Raw genomic sequence first — 16,093 nt, forward strand, 5'->3', positions numbered from 1 at the left:
ATTCCCTGCAATAATTATTCTAGGACTGTGGGCAGAGAGAAGCACATTGCTCTTTTTGGCTTCTTATCCCTAAAGGTGTACTCTGATGTCAGGTAAAAAAAACATTAGAATGTTGCAGAAGCACCCAGCATTACTTACGTGTCTCTCCCACTTTTAAAGTCACCAAAATCTTTTTGCTTTGTGGGCATGTAATCCTGACCCCTATCCTCTCACTACTTCCTGGTTGAGTAGTTGCTGAGTACTACAATTTCAGAATTCATTGCTTTCTCCCAGCTCTCTATTATAGCCCTCCCACCCAGCCTTCTCCTCTCCTACAACACTCCCACCATTTTCCCAATCAGAACTGTTGCAGAAGATTTCAGTACACGGCAGACAATTTTCTGCAATTAGTAAATCTGCAGGACCCACTGCATCCATTACTTTCCTACTCCTCTGCCTCTGGCATTGCTCAGCACAAGGAAACATGCTGTAAACACACCTCATTATGCTGTTATTCTGTAACAGTGCCTTAATTGCAAAGATATCTTCTCCATTCTGGTCTCTGGTTGTACCATATGGTCAGCAAAGAGAATTACAAATCTGATCGTGTGCACAGGATGTCAGTTACTGTTCTCATTCCTATGAGAGGCTTGTTGTGCCCTTCATAGGAATGAATAGAATCAGTGACTTACTGTGCGCATACAAGGCACTACAAGTCTTTGATGATCAGCTGTATGGTACAACCAGGGACAGTAACGGAGTAGATACCTCTGCAATAAAGGCACTTTTACAAAAGTTTCCATTACTATTAACATAACTTCATTTAGTATTGGACTAGAGGATAACAATTTGGCTGGGAGTGCTTCTTTAGGCTATGTTCACACAACTTGAGAGACCGGCCGTTCCGTGACCCCGGCTGGGTCACGGAACGGCCGGTCTCTGCACGGATCATCTTTTGACCGCAGGGTTCTGATGCGGGTGCATCAGCACACACCCGCATCAGAACCTCCCACAGCACACAATAAAGCAAGCGTCCGGAGCAGCTCGCTTCATTGTGTGAACTGACAGTGTTTCCTATGGATTTTCATTAAATTGCGGCTGCAGAAAACTGACATGTCAGTTATTTGCGGCCCCGTACGAGATCCCGGCCAGAGCGTATACAGTGTGTATACCCTCCAGCCGGGATCCCACAGAAGATAAGGCTATGTCCACACCGCACATTGTACAGCCGTTGTTGCCGATGGCAACAACGGCCGTATTTAACGTAGTGTGAACATAGCCTTAAAGTATTGTAAAAAGCTGTGTCTGGTAAGAAGCCATTCTCCCTATTCACCCGTGTGATCATATGACCAGGGAAGATTTAAGCAAACAATAGAGCTTCCCATTCAAAGCCTATTGAAATTCAAAGCTATAGAACTTCAAAGTGTTTGGAGTAGAAAAATATTTTTACAATGCTGAGACTGACTTAAAAAAAAGAAAACTAAAAGGAATACTCACCTGTCTTATACCTTGCTGCTGAAGTGCCAACAGTCCTTGGCACTTTAGATCGCCTGGTGAGGCCCGAGAACAAAAAGTTTGAGAAGCACTTCTCTAGACAGGTGAGTTACCCCTAGACCACAGCTCCTACATAGGCTAGGAGTAGGGATGGTCCGAACCTGCCGAGGTTCGGGTTCGTATGAACCCGAACGCTCGGCAGCAGATTCCCGCTTTCTGCCCGCTCCGTGGAGCGGGTGGATACAGCGGGAGTAACGCCTGGAAAACTGGGATACAGCCTATGGCTATGGCTGTATATGAAGAAGAGGAAGGAGTGGTGAGGTGTGCTAGAATGACGCACAAATGCTAAGCCACTATTCCTCTTTGACTCTTCATTACAGTAGAAGACCTAAGATAAAGCATAATCCACTGCATGGACAAATTACCGAAATGCACCATGCTCGTAAGGGGACTGCCAAAATCTACAGCACCCTGTTATCACCAGCGGTAGGACCTGGTTGCTGACAGATTTCCATTAAATCTCATAGACAGCTAGATTTCTTAAAAATTGCAGTGTAAATCCAAAATATTAATTCTATTTATTGCCACACATCTACCTTTGTTAAAAATTGTCCAAGCTGTTTTCGTTATGGTAATATGGATATAAAAAAAAAAAACCTAGAATTAATAGACCAGATTTTACTGCCTTGGGGCACCATGGACAATATTTTACAATTTTTGTAGCCAAAAAGTAGGACAGTTAATCTCTTATTTCCTTACTACTTTGTCAATATGGTTTCTATTGAAGACAGAAGAGCTAAATTTTATTCATGCAGTCATACTCAAGTGGACCTATCTTAGCTATTATGTGAGCTGCAGACCAAGAAATGTTTTACAGATGGTTTTTTAGCACCTGCATAATATTGTCCTCTTCCTCTTGCAATGTTATTATTAGATGGCACACTTGACTAAAAATCAAGACTTGTACAGAGCACTCTTCTTTTCAACCAATATGGGGGAGATTAATCAAACCTTGCGCAAAGGAATAGTGAGGTAGTTTTTCACTCATTTTTAACCCCTTCCCAAAGTATGACATATGATGTACATCCAATGAAGCAGGTATTCAATTCAATTGGATTTACCACATACTTTCCGAGGATAATAACATTTTGGTAGTAGAGCTCTATTCCCAACAGTCAACCCCTTAGATGCTGCAGTGCATCTAACAGAGACTGAGAGTGGGGGTTCCTGTTCTCTATCTATGTAAGTTGTGATGTGATCACGGGGTGTCAGTGGTAGCCATGGGAACCAGAGGCTTTAGAATGGCCTTAGGTCTCCTGGCTAGGGAAGCCCATCAGGCTGGTTGGTAGGGCACTGACAAGTATAACACACATAATACACAGACCTTTACTGCAGTGTATTATGCCTGCCATCCGCAGATCACTTAGTCTAGTTGCCTATTGGGACAAAAAAAAAAGTAAATATAAATAAATAAAACTATACTTTCCCCATTTCCCCCACTGTAAATGAATATTTTTTGTGTAAAACAAAAATAAAATAATAAAAACATTACATGTATGCAAAATATAACTAAAGGTGCTAACTGATCTTACATAAAACAAGCCCTCACACAACTCTGTCAGTGAAATAATAAAAATAAGCACAGTTCTCAGAATATGGTGATGCACATAAAACACAATTTTTGTTTAACAAAATAAAAGTTTCTATGGTATAAATGTAATAAACCAAGTATTTAATTAGGTATCGCTGTGTTACCATGGCACTCACCAATTTGGCTGTTCAATTTCCTTTATTTTGTGAAGTGTAGTGCAGTGGGAGAGAAGTCAAACAGCAGGTACCTCCCTGGCAATGGCTGTTTTTTGCGCAAGGCACTTTTCCAGACTTAAAGTAAAAGCAGTTACAAAAATGAGCCTAACTTGTACCTATCATCCAGCCCTAATGGGCCTGTGGCATTAGTTTAAAAAATGCAGATAGCTACTCTTTACAGCATTGCTTGATGACAAACAGCATCCTCTCTGGGTATATTAAGAGGAACCAGTCACCTCCCCGAGGGAGAGTGAGTTGGCCTTACAGCTGCCGGACAAAGCTCTCCCTACTCGCAACGCAATGTACAGTTATGTTGTGGTGCTGGTAATTGACTAGGCAGCACCTGGCTGCTATCAGTAACTGAGGGCCGTTGCTAATCTAACCATTTAGCTGCTGCTGTCAAAACTGATAGAGGCATTTAAATAGCCTTCACATGCTTTATTTGTGGTCCGGTGGCTGAATTGGCTTCCTGCAGTGAGGTCGCAGGAAAAACCATCCAATGTCACTGTAGGCTAGTAAGCCTGTCATTGGCAATTGTTTCAGTTTATTTGAAGCAGGCAAAAAAATTGTATGTAGAAATAGTGGATCTGTGCAGTACATGGGTACTTAGGGAGGGGCTACAAAAGTGTGAAAAAATGAAAGTCTTTTTTTTTTTAAATATAAATAAATCCTATCCTATAATAAAAGTTTAAATTACCCCTATTTCTTATTTTCCAAATAAAAAATATAAACAACAAAAACAGCAAAATATAAAAAAACATATTTGGTATCGCTGCATGCAGAATGACACAAACCATTTAAACTTACATTCCTGATCTTGCACTTTAAATAGCGTAAACGCAGAAACCCGCCAAAGTGCAAAATTGCTGATTTTTTTTATCACATCCCAGAAAAAATTTAATAAATTGTGATCAAAAAGTTGCATACACGCATAAGTGTGGTATTGAATTAAAACTACAGATCATGGTGCAAAGAATTAGACTTTAAATAGCCCCAGAGACAATAAAAAATTAAAATGTAATGAGTCAGAATACAGCAGTTTTTAAACACATTTCTTATTTTTTTTTTAAGGTTTTAATTTTTTTTAAGTAGTTAAATTAAAGTTATAAATATTGCCTTATTATTGTAATCGTACTAACTTGAGGAAAATAGATCTCATGGTGAACAGCATAAAACAGCATACAAAGTACAGCTGGTGTTACAAAAAAAGGCCTCATATGGGTCTCTAGCTGAAACAATGAAAGTGCTATGGATTTTTAAACCCGAGGAGGAAATAGCAAAAATGCAAAAAAACAGGAATGGATTAAAAACACAGAAAGCCATGTTCACACACTGCTGAAATTTAGTGGATGGCCATCATTTAATAACAAATAATTACCGTTATTTTAAAACGGCGACCGTTATTTGTCTTTAGATGGCGGCCATCCACTCACTTTCAAATACTGCCGTTTGGTTAAAGATACTAACCACAAACACTGTGCGGGAACATAGCCTATAGGTAAATGGACATGACATTTTAACCCTTTAACCCTTTGAGGACCAGACCCAAAATGACCCAGTGGACCGCGCAAATTTTGATCTTTGCACTTTCATTTTTTCCTCCTCCCCTTCTAAGAGCTCTAGCACTTTCAGTTTTCTATCTACAGGGCCATGTAGGTGCTTGTTTTTTTACAGCAATAGTTGTACTTTGTAGTGGCGTCTTTCATTTTACCATAACATGTATGATGGAACCCCAAATATATTATTTATGAAGATATAAATAGGTGAAATCATAAAAAGAATGCAATATGGTAATGTTTGGGGGGTTCCTGTGTCTACGTAATGCACTATATGGTAAAAGAGACATGATACTATTATTCTATAGGTCAGTCCGAACACAACCACATGCAGGTTACACAGATTCTCTAATGTTTTATATATTTTTTTAATGAAATACTTTTTTTTTGGCAATTAATTATAAATTAAATGGGCCTATTGTGACGCTTATAACAGTTTTATTTTTTCACCTACGGGGCTGTATGGGATGTCATTTTTTCCGCCATGAGCTCTAGTTTTTATTAATACCATATTTGTGAAGATCGGACGTTTTGATAACTTTTTATTAATTTTTTTTAATATATAATGTAACATAAAATTGGTAATCCGTGCACTTTTCCCCCTCTTTTTGTCTACGCCGCTCACCGTTCGCAATGACACTTGTTATATTTTAATAGATCGGAAAATTACCCACGCTACGGTATATTATGTTTATTTTTTTATTTTTATATGTTTCATTTATATAATGGGAAAGGGGGGTGATTTCAACTTTTATTGGGGGGGGGGTTTGTGGTAGTGTGTTAGTGATTTTAACTTTTTTTTTACACATTTTAAGTCCCTTTGGGAGACTTGTACATACATTACTTTCATTTACTACACTGATCATTGCCATGCCATAGGCATAGCATTGATCAGTGTGATAGGCGATCTGCTCATTGAACCTGCCTGTGCAGGCTCAGTGAGCAGATTGCCGATCGGACCGCACAGACTGACCTATAAAAAAATCATGTCACTTTTACCGTAAAGTGCATTACGTAAACACAGAACTCCCTCCAAAATTTGCAGAATTGTGTTTTTTTTTCTTCTCAATTTCACCCCATAAATAATGTTTTGGGTGTTCCATAATACATTTTATGGTAGATTGAAAGGCACCATTAGGCTATGTTCACATGACGTTTTTTCAGCGCCGTTTAAAATTACGTCCATTATTTTGAGTTTAAAATAACGGACGTCATTTAGCAGCCTGGCCTTCCCTTAATGCAATGACAGCTGTTGGTACATTATTCTGGTTTGGAGTTACTAATTGGACTTTGGATGTGGCTTAATTGAAAAGTCCATTGAATTTAATAGTAAAAACGGAGAAAGAACAGTGACAAAAAAAAAACTGTGTGTGAACTACTAATAAAAAATGTCCGCTGTTTGCAAAAGACGTCCAAAAATAATGATCATGTTCATAATTTTGAAGCCCGCGGCAAAAACGTCCGTTAGTCAATACACTGTGTGCATTGGACGTCCGTCTTCCTATTGACTTCAATGCATTGCCACTGCAGTCAGTTAAATCGCGTCACAAACGGATGTTTTATTAAATATCAAAATCGTCCGCCTTTTCTTTATTTTTGACATTGTGTGACCATAGCCTTAAGCCTTACAATGTATACTTATTTCTGAAAAACAAGCCCTCACATGGCCCTGTATATGGAAAAATAAAAGAGCTCTTAGAATAACTCTTAGAAGGTGAGGAGGAAAAACCGAAAGCACAAAACTGAAAACTGGCACAGTCCTTAAGGTCATTTGGGGCTCTGTCCTTAAACTAATTTATTTGCTCTAAGTGGTCAACATACAATATTTTTTCATATTGCATTTCCGTCAAATTTTTTATACTTGGACAGCAAATACACCTGTTTACTAAAATGTAGCCTATCAAGATAAGAGATAATAGGGTGATGCCAATAATTTCATCAGGTCATTCTCATAGTGTTTGATAATCGCCATTTAAACAATATACCTTAACAAAAAACATAAATTTACATTATATTGGACAACTGAAAAATGTATTGCTTTTACTAGTAAATGAAATGAGATAAAAGCTGAAACAAGCAAGCAGTCTAGAAAATACTCGGCCACAATGTAGAGTATTGTATAAAAAGTGAGAATGCCATGCATATTCAGGACTATTTATCTTGCATCAATAGCAACTCTGCCTTCTATACAAGTTTTACTGCTATGGTTGTTGTAAAAAAGGAAATGCTAGTTTAAACAGAGCTGTAACACAGAAATGGGAATTCCCAGAAAAAAATAAATATATCCAGTATTGTTGGCAACATAAGGAAAGGGGTGGTGTACATTGCTTACCTTCTATGTGTGAGTCCAGGTGATCTGCAGCCGAATAGCCCAGTAACACATGAAAGTAGTGTCAATGGTATTTCCACCTAAGGGTGTAAGAAAGACCTCCCCCCCTCCCTTCATGATTTACCTGCACAGCATGATCAGTTCTCTGACTCCTATATTCTAAAGTTGTTTATGTACTGTAAGTTGTGAATGTAATATTTCACATGGTATCACTATAAACACATACACACATGCCATACAAACACTGTGTCGTTTCATTCATACAGAATTTAAATGCACAAGAGAAAAGTTGTGTTTGACATTTGGCACAAGTCATTGTGATATTACAGTTATCCTATTGGGAATGTGTAATTCAGGGGCTTCGTACACAGATGCCATGTCTAGTTTTCATAATGCACCCTGTGTCAGCATTGAACACTACTTCATCTACTTGTGCAGAATATACAAAGTAGCACACTGTAGACGTTGTGCCTCTGCTCACATTCATTGTTCTCTTGGATGCTATAAGCATTCTTTTTATTGTGTCCCATCAAGTGGAAATGATTTGTTTCTGTCTTGCACATACTGTAAATTGTACAAGGGGAATCGGCTAAACCCTTTCCACAATGGTCATTTTGTGTTCTCTGCATTATGCTATTAACTATATTGATTATGATGACATGTTATGTATAACAAAATTTATTGGTAAGCAACTAGGTTTGATGTACCTTTAACCTTAAGGCTATGTTCTCTCACATCCGTTAGGACGGCTGTGATTTTAACAATCCAAATTAAACCTTGGCACTCACCAATAAATGCTCTGAAGTTTTATTGTACAGTACAATCAAATACAGGACACCTTTTGGCAATAGGCTTTAACAACTACCTAAGACAGTTGATAAAGACTATTGATGAAAGGTGTCCTGTACAAATTGTATTGGATATGCGATTCCACAATAAAACTTCAAAGCATTTACTGGTGAGTGCCGGGATCTACTTTGGATTCTACTATTGGGACTTGTTAACAAAAATTATATAGTCCTCTAAGTCACAGAAGCCCTATGTGATATAGTATTGAAGCATAATAAAATAACAATATAAAATGCCGATTTAATTAGAATATATAAAATGACATGTAATGATCATGGAAACAATAAAATACAATAAAGGTACTAGTAAAAATGCCGCCGGGCCCTGGCGGGAAAATGAATAAATGAATATTTGGATACCAGCACTGCGGGTTAAGTCTGTAATTGGTGATGTCCGAACAGCAATAGGCAGAGTAGCTATAGATATAATAGGCAGCTATGTGCCACGGAGTTTGCTGGTTACAGTAGTTCAGATGCTGTCACGTAGTTGTGGTAGTTTGTGCAGTTTGTAGCAACCTTGTATCAATCAGCAACAATGAATGCATTGCTGGATAAACGGATAGCAATCCATAGATAGTATATAAATAACAGTAGAAAATCACAAACTGTAGATTTTTAGCAGGATTCTTAGTCATATGCTGCTGCCAAAAACTGCTCTGGAGACATGAGTTGGTGAGTATCTATGGTATGTCAGTATACTGGTACTGAAATGGCTGGGATTGCTGGGATCTGTAGTGTGTCAGTATACCAGCACTGGAATGACTGGGATTGCTGGCACAAACTGCCACAAGGTTGCTACCTTGTGGAGCACAAACTGCAACAACTACGTGACTGCATCTGAACTACTGTAACCAGCAAACTCCGTGGCACATAGCTGCCTATTATATCTATAGCTACTCTGCCTATTGCTGTTCGGACATCACCTATTACAGACTTAACCCGCAGTGCTGGTATCCAAATATTCATTTATTCATTTTCCCACCAGGGCCCGGCAGCATTTTTACTAGTACCTTTATTGTATTTTATTGTTTCCATGATCATTACATGTAATTTTATATATTCCAATTAAATCTGCATTTTATATTGTTATTTTATAATGCTTCAATACTATATCACATAGGGCTTCTGTGACTTAGAGGACTATATAATTTTTGTTAACACTTCTTGGTACTCATATGCCACTATAGGTAGGGGCAGACTATATTTTAACCTCAGTCATTTGCACTTAGACCTGTGAGCTGCACCACTTCCCCCTTTCGTACTATTGGGACTTGCTCCTTCCACGAGCACCACCACTTCCACCGGAGTGCTGTCTAAAATCTTTCTCCTGCCCATCATTTTAAGTCCAAATAATGGCTGTTATTTTGAAATGATGGACATTATTTGAACTCAAAATGATGGCCGTCCTAAAAGATGGCCATCAAATGGCCAAAAAAAGTCTGTGTGAACTAGTACTGTATCTACTGTATAATGTGTATTTAAGAAATCCAAATTTGCAGGTTACCTTTGGTGCTGATGGGTATAGCTGCATAGTCCAAAGAGGTGAGGTAAAATCCTTGATTAATAACTACTGTATGTGTTATAATACTGAACTGGAGCCTTTATACCAGATAAAGCCGCCAGTTTGTCAGCTGTGCAAATTACACTTGAGGAAAGGAAAAAAGAATATTTCATGGTACTGTACTGTATGACCTCCAGGGGACCAAAGTATTATAGTGTGGAAACTGAAAGATATTGCAGAATCTGAGTTATGCTATTTAAGTCCTAATCTGGAGACGTTGCTCTATCATATTTCACATATCAGTACTAGAATTGTATAAGACTGAGGTATTTAGCCTTCAGCATGGTTTGTCTTGTCCACTGGCGCATGGTTGGACATATTTAAACACGTCCAAAATCTGCAAATAGAAGCTTTCTTTAAATGAAGATTCACATTTACAAGTGTTATTACTATAGAAACAGTCTATAATGTGCAGGATTCTCCTCACCGTAGCCTGGCTCAAGCTGTAAACATCAGCTGTACAGTGAAACCTCAAAAATTGCACAGAAAAATGGTCTTTTATGGCAGTGTTCTATATACAGAAGGCATGCAGAAGGTTGTACATGCAAGTGCACAGAACACAGATAATAAATATTTAACTAACTTACCAATATCAACCATGGTGCTCTGTACAAGTTTCCCCAGCCAACACCAACAGGCGGCACCCTGTTATTCCTATGTGACCATACCCTTTCCCAGTTTGTGGTTTCCCCATTATTTTTGGACTCAGGAATGGCAATTTTCTAATTCTTGCTTCCCAGCGTGGCACCTCTCCAGATCTGGTACAGCTGCATGGCTCCAGTCTTGGCTCCAGTCTTCCAAGCCCCCATAAGGGATTCTGCTTGCACTTCTAGTCCTCAATATGGCTCCCCACTCATTTCTAGTCCCCAGCATGGAAACTCCTATTTTATGGTCCCTAGCATGGTTCCCCTATTGCTCTTAGTGCACAATATGTCCCCTCTCTCATTCCTAATCCCCAGCATGCCCCCTCTATTATTCCTAGCTTAATACCATTCTCTGCTCTCCATATTTCCTCTCACTCATACAGGCTATTGGGTATAGCATAATATAGGCTGCTATAGGGTACTATAGTTGTCTGGTGCTTAAGGCAAAATAACTGATAAAATGAATATCCTAGGTCTTATAAACCTATGAGAGTAGCAATCTTGGTCCCCACCTCCTATGACATCATGTGTAAACAACTTGACAAAAGATGAGTATCCACAGGATCCACAGCAGAGGCAAAGTCCAAGCTTTAACCCGCATGGGTTTTTATTTGTGTAAACAGTCCTGGCATCCTATCAGTGTTCTAACCGAATATCCGGCCTTCGCTGTATGTAAACAAAAACATACAGCCTATCAGCATATTGTGAAGTCACCTGATCAAAACTAGCAATGTAAGTGGCAGACGCTTACCTCCTATCACTATGCTACCATCGCTCTTATTCCACTGGGCAATCTTTTGTGACTCTTCTGTGAGAGTCTCATTTCTCTCCAATGGTAATGGAAATGCTCCTCTCCTATGGTAAGGGTAATGAAAATGCTCCCTCTTCTACTGTTTCTGCCCCAGTGATGCAGTGTAATGCTGGCCACATAAGCCATGGACCACAGAACCGCATCCAGTTGGTTTACTATACAATTCCAAATAGTCTTTTTTAACTATGCTTTTTTTTTTTTCAACAGTGGACACTAAATACCCCCATACACCTTCAATAACTGACGGCCGAACATTTGTCTGGCCATCAGTTATCTCTCCTGCCGCCTTCCATCCTCTCATACACTGGAACGTTTGGTATGTGTAAAATGGGCCTCAACATTTTTATTAATTCGCCTCCCCCCCCAAAAAAAAATTCGGTAGAGAGCAGAGGGCGCACAAAGCATTTTATTAAATGAATAGGGCAGGCAGAACGTCAAGTGGAGATCACAGTGCCGGCTCCGCTTAAAATTCTGTGAGATTTGCTCAGTGTGAATGGGCCTCAATGGGGGAATTCCATGTCTGCTCCCAGCTTTATTAATATGTTTCAAGATTGCATTTATCATCTGGCATTATTGTATAGTGCTAATTCTATAGATAAACCTACAAATCGTACAGTGGTTCATAAGCCTGTAAACATCCTCCATATAAGCCAATATTAGATAGGGCTGTTTATTTCTGGCACCCTTGCTGATCAGTTGTTTGAAAGAGCTGTGTTGCTTGAGTGAATGCTGCAGCCAATGCATTGCTGTAATAATTGATGGATTAGTATAAGGAACTGCAGCATTTTCCCATTCAAGTGAAAAGAGCAAAACTGCAGTTCCTTGCACCACCTCTAGGAATGCAAAGATAAGCACTAGGAAACATAAAAGGCTGGTTTTTTTTTTACAGCCTTTTTCGATTTCACAAAAATGTTTTATTGACTGTTGCTTTCCAGTGTCCAAGAATTCCCTTGTGCTGGTTATTAAACCATCAAATGCTAAGATCAAACTGACTTAGGTGAGGACCACCCCAGAAGTGAAAGATCCAAATCAGACTAATGCAACATGGCTACCACAGCATTCTATAGTGACATGTCATCCCATGTACAGTAGTTTGCCGGACCATCATTTCTTTTTCAACATACTTCCAGGCTATGTAAGGGCTATCTGACCAAGAAGGAGAGTGATGGAGTGCGGCATCAGATGATACAGTCTTAACAATTACCTGATCTTAACTCAATTCAGATGGTTTGGGATAAGCTGGGCTGCAAAGTGAAGGAAAAGCAGCCATCGAGTGCTCAGCACCTCTGGAAAACTATTCCAGGTGACTACTATTTGTGACACTGACTGAAAGAATGCCAAGAGTAGAAAGTCATCAATGCAAAATTACATTGCTTTGAAGAATCTAAAATAGAAATCATATTTATTTTTCGTTTACTCCTTAATTCTACGTGTGTATCTATCTATCTATCTATCTATCTATCTATCTATCTATCTATCTATCTATCTATCTATCTCTCTAATCTATCTATCTATCTATCTATCTATCTATCTATCTATCTATCTATCTATCTCCTATCTATCTATCTCTCTATCTATCTATCTATCTATCTTTATAAATGTTTATGTGATCTTTGTTCTGGTTAACAATTATATTTCTGTGGTATGTATGCTTTTTCTTTAAACTACGTATTTCATTCTCTCATCTAAAATCCTTAGCCAGAAGTGCGTATGTATAATACTCTGCCTAAAGACATGTGTTTATGATACTTCTGATTATTCAAGTGTGTAGGTTTGACCCTTCCCCTTTTCCCTCAGCAGGACCCACCCACCCTTGATATCTGATTCAGTACTTTCTTCCTCCTATTCTCTCCTGGGACCGTGGTGCTGCATTTGCTGGCCATAATACTTATTAGCCTCTATAGTGGGATTTTATTACAGTAGCAGATCATCGTACATCCTCTCTCCATCATACAGGTTAGAATATGCTTTTGTTCTTTAGGTTAGCCATTTCTCTTTGTTCATCTTGCACTCTTTTCTTCCTGGATAATGTAGCCAAATGATACCCTGTTTTAATATAAATGTTTATAGGAGGGAAATTTTAATCTTTTTTACACTCAGACTATAAACGTTCTTCTCTTAGTAAGAATGCTATGTTCCATTGCTCGCTTAGATGAGAGTTATGAGATACAGGGTTAAACTTCACAGCTGCACCTTTCTTGTGATGTCCTCAGGCTCTTCTTCTACTTCAGGTGTTTAGTGTGTGGCTCTTTCTTAATTTAATGTGGAATTCTGTATACATGTGTGTAAATTCCTGCTCTTCTTGACAGATTCCGCAGGTTACTCCGTGCTCCATCTGGTATATCCTTGAAGATGTTCTTTGTGTTATAACAGGAGGCATAAGGTAAGGAGATGTTTTAGCTTTCTACAAATGGGAAGACATGACCGGTGTGTTTAGTATTGAATGAGTTAAATTATTGTAATATCCAACTGTGTTTTCTTAAGAAAAATAATTTAAAGGAAAGGAGAGGTTCACACCACATTCATGCCTTATATGACATATATGACTGACTTAAACAGTACATTTTTTTTTATAAATTTCTTTTCCTTTAGACATCTAAATACATGGGGGGGGGGGATTTATCAAACATGGTGTAAAGTGAAATGGGCTCAGTTGCCCCTAGCAACCAGTCAGATTCCACCTTTAATTTTCCAAAGAGTCTGTGAGGAATGAAAAGTGGAATCTGATTGGTTGCTAGGGGCAACTGAGCCAGTTTTACTTTACACCATGTTTGATAAATCTCCCCCATTGTGCGCAAATGTATTGCTATGTTTGCATCCATTTGTCAATGCCATTATATAAAAAGACTTAATCGCAATCTTAAAGAAGTATTCCAATGTGAGAAAGTTATCCCCGATCCACAGGATAGGGAACTCTCCCATTAGAAAGTATCAGTGAGGGGTGTGTGTGCACCACCTCTCCCTTCATTCTCTGTAAGAACAGAGGAAGATGAGTGCAGTGTTTGGTTGTTTTAACCAGGTCCAATAGAGAACGAATGAAGTGGTGGAGAGAGCCAAGATCCAGGGCTGCATACACAAGGCTAGCAAACTGGTTGGGCAGCAAACTTGGCAAAGGCATCAGGAGACACTAAAAAGCCTTCCTCCACCCTGGGGAAACACCAGTCTCCCCACACTGCATCTCTACATTGAGAATATATATAGATACACAGTAAGGTTCACACTATGTAATAACTATAGACGTTGTTGTAGAAAAATTGTCCGTTGTTTGCACAACAAGGGCCATTGTTATGAAATACAGACATTATTGTTTTTACATAGTCTAATGTTTCGGCTGGTACTTCAGCCTTTCCCACGCTTGAGAAAGGCTGAAGTACCAGCCAAAACGTTGCGTCTGATGTAAATAAAGGAATCACGTTTTTTCACTCAAGGTGCTGTCTCTTTCTGCTCTATTGGATTATACCTGCACGGACAGGTCCCGTACGGTGAGACGTGCACCCCCATCTACTTTTCTATTTTTTTTCTATCCAGTGCTGTCCCACTACTATATTGTTCTCATCACTTTAGTCTTTATGCATAAATCAAAGCACTCTGGAACTGTGTCAGTTCTCAACATCACGGAAATTGTTGCCAGTCACGTACATATGTGATAAGCACATCACTGGCATCAACTCTCGTGATAAGGAGAACTCAGCTAGACTGGTTATCCTTTAGGCTTCCTGAAAAACCTTTTTGGGAAGCAATTTTAAACCATTTCCCTCTTTAATGTGCTTCATTTTATCAATATTCATAGAAGGAATTGTATGCACAGCCATCTGTACTTCATGCTCCATCACCTTAGTAGAGTAAAGTGGACTTGTCAGCAGCTTTTTGCTGACTAAAGTAAAGGCAATGTACAATATGCCTTCTATTGAATCAGTTCTATTAAATCTGTTAAGATGGAAGCTGTAAAAGTCTTATGCAAATTAGGAGATAAGTCAACAGGACATTGCTAGAAAAGCCCAGAAAAGTTCACAGAGTGGGTGTTTACTTGCGAGCATAGGGACATGGGTTAGAATTGAAGAGGCTGAATGTTGCTGGGCTTTTGGAGCCTAGGGGAACACCCTGTGAGCTTTAGCTCCTAATTTTCATAAAACTTCAAAAGCCCATATCTCCATGCTGAAGATTGAAATGAGAGTTCTATCTCCTGATTTGGGGTAATAAGTGCTATTTATTGTTCACTGTATTTACTCTAGTCAGCAAAAAGCTGCTGACAGGTACACTTTAAGACCAGGTAATTCCAAAATAAAAATTTACATTTCAAGTATTTTAAAGTAAATTTACTTGTGTGCTTTGTGTCATTATTTTGTTAAATATCCAAATGTCTCTTTAGCTTGAAGTCATAGACCTCTGCCCTTACATTCTTCTGTAAAATATATTAATACACCTTCATTGCCCCCTCAATTATTGCAAAGCGTCCCAGCCTGAGGGAGCAAATCAGCCTCAACCTGTAATCCTCCCCTTACCATGCTTTAGCTACAATGAGTTTTTGGTGTTGGTGTGCTTGGTTCTTTTTTTAACTCCAAACATGGTGGGAATAATTAAAAACTATCCAATAGAATTATGTCTTTGTTGCCCATAGTAACCAATCTGAGAAAAACTTTTATCTTACCAAAGACTTTTAAGAAATAAAGGTTATAAGGGGTTGGCCACTTTATTATAAAATTGTTTAGTGTACTGTATTATTAAGTGTACATGCAGCACTTACTAACAGAAGCTTTCTGTGTACACCATAGAGCGAAAATTAGACTCCTGTGCTCCAGGCTGTGCTGTCCTGCTCTATGGTTATTCTGTTCATAACATGGCTGACGTGGAGGAGCATGTGACCATGCCCTGCCCCCCAGTGTCCACCATAGGCATATACACATGCTCACATGCTCCTTCATGTCATCCATCTTTTGGTCAGAATCACCACAGAGCAGGACAGCATAGCCTGGAGGAGAGGCATCTCATTTCAACTCTATGAGGTATACAGGGAGCTGATGTCAGTAAGTGCTGTGAGAACACTTATTTACACTGTACACTGAAC

General features: G+C 38.9%; 2 protein-coding genes across 2 annotated transcripts in view; one reads left to right on the forward strand and one right to left on the reverse strand.

The window, feature by feature from the left end:
• The window catches only part of LOC138784172 (collagen alpha-1(VI) chain-like), a 67,194-nt gene extending 64,512 nt beyond the window's left edge, over positions 1-2,682 (reverse strand). Inside the window, exon 1 of the mRNA XM_069959684.1 lies at positions 2,602-2,682. The gene's annotated coding sequence lies outside the window, so the exon portion shown is untranslated. The remainder of the gene's footprint in view (positions 1-2,601) is intronic.
• Positions 2,683-12,912: 10,230 nt separating this feature from the next.
• The window catches only part of LOC138783525 (collagen alpha-4(VI) chain-like), a 167,527-nt gene continuing 164,346 nt past the window's right edge, over positions 12,913-16,093 (forward strand). The window contains exons 1-2 of the mRNA XM_069958328.1: positions 12,913-12,984; positions 13,338-13,411. The gene's annotated coding sequence lies outside the window, so the exon portion shown is untranslated. The remainder of the gene's footprint in view (positions 12,985-13,337; positions 13,412-16,093) is intronic.

Source organism: Dendropsophus ebraccatus, chromosome 2, assembly GCF_027789765.1.
Source record: "Dendropsophus ebraccatus isolate aDenEbr1 chromosome 2, aDenEbr1.pat, whole genome shotgun sequence".
NCBI classification, from domain to species: Eukaryota; Metazoa; Chordata; class Amphibia; order Anura; family Hylidae; genus Dendropsophus; species Dendropsophus ebraccatus.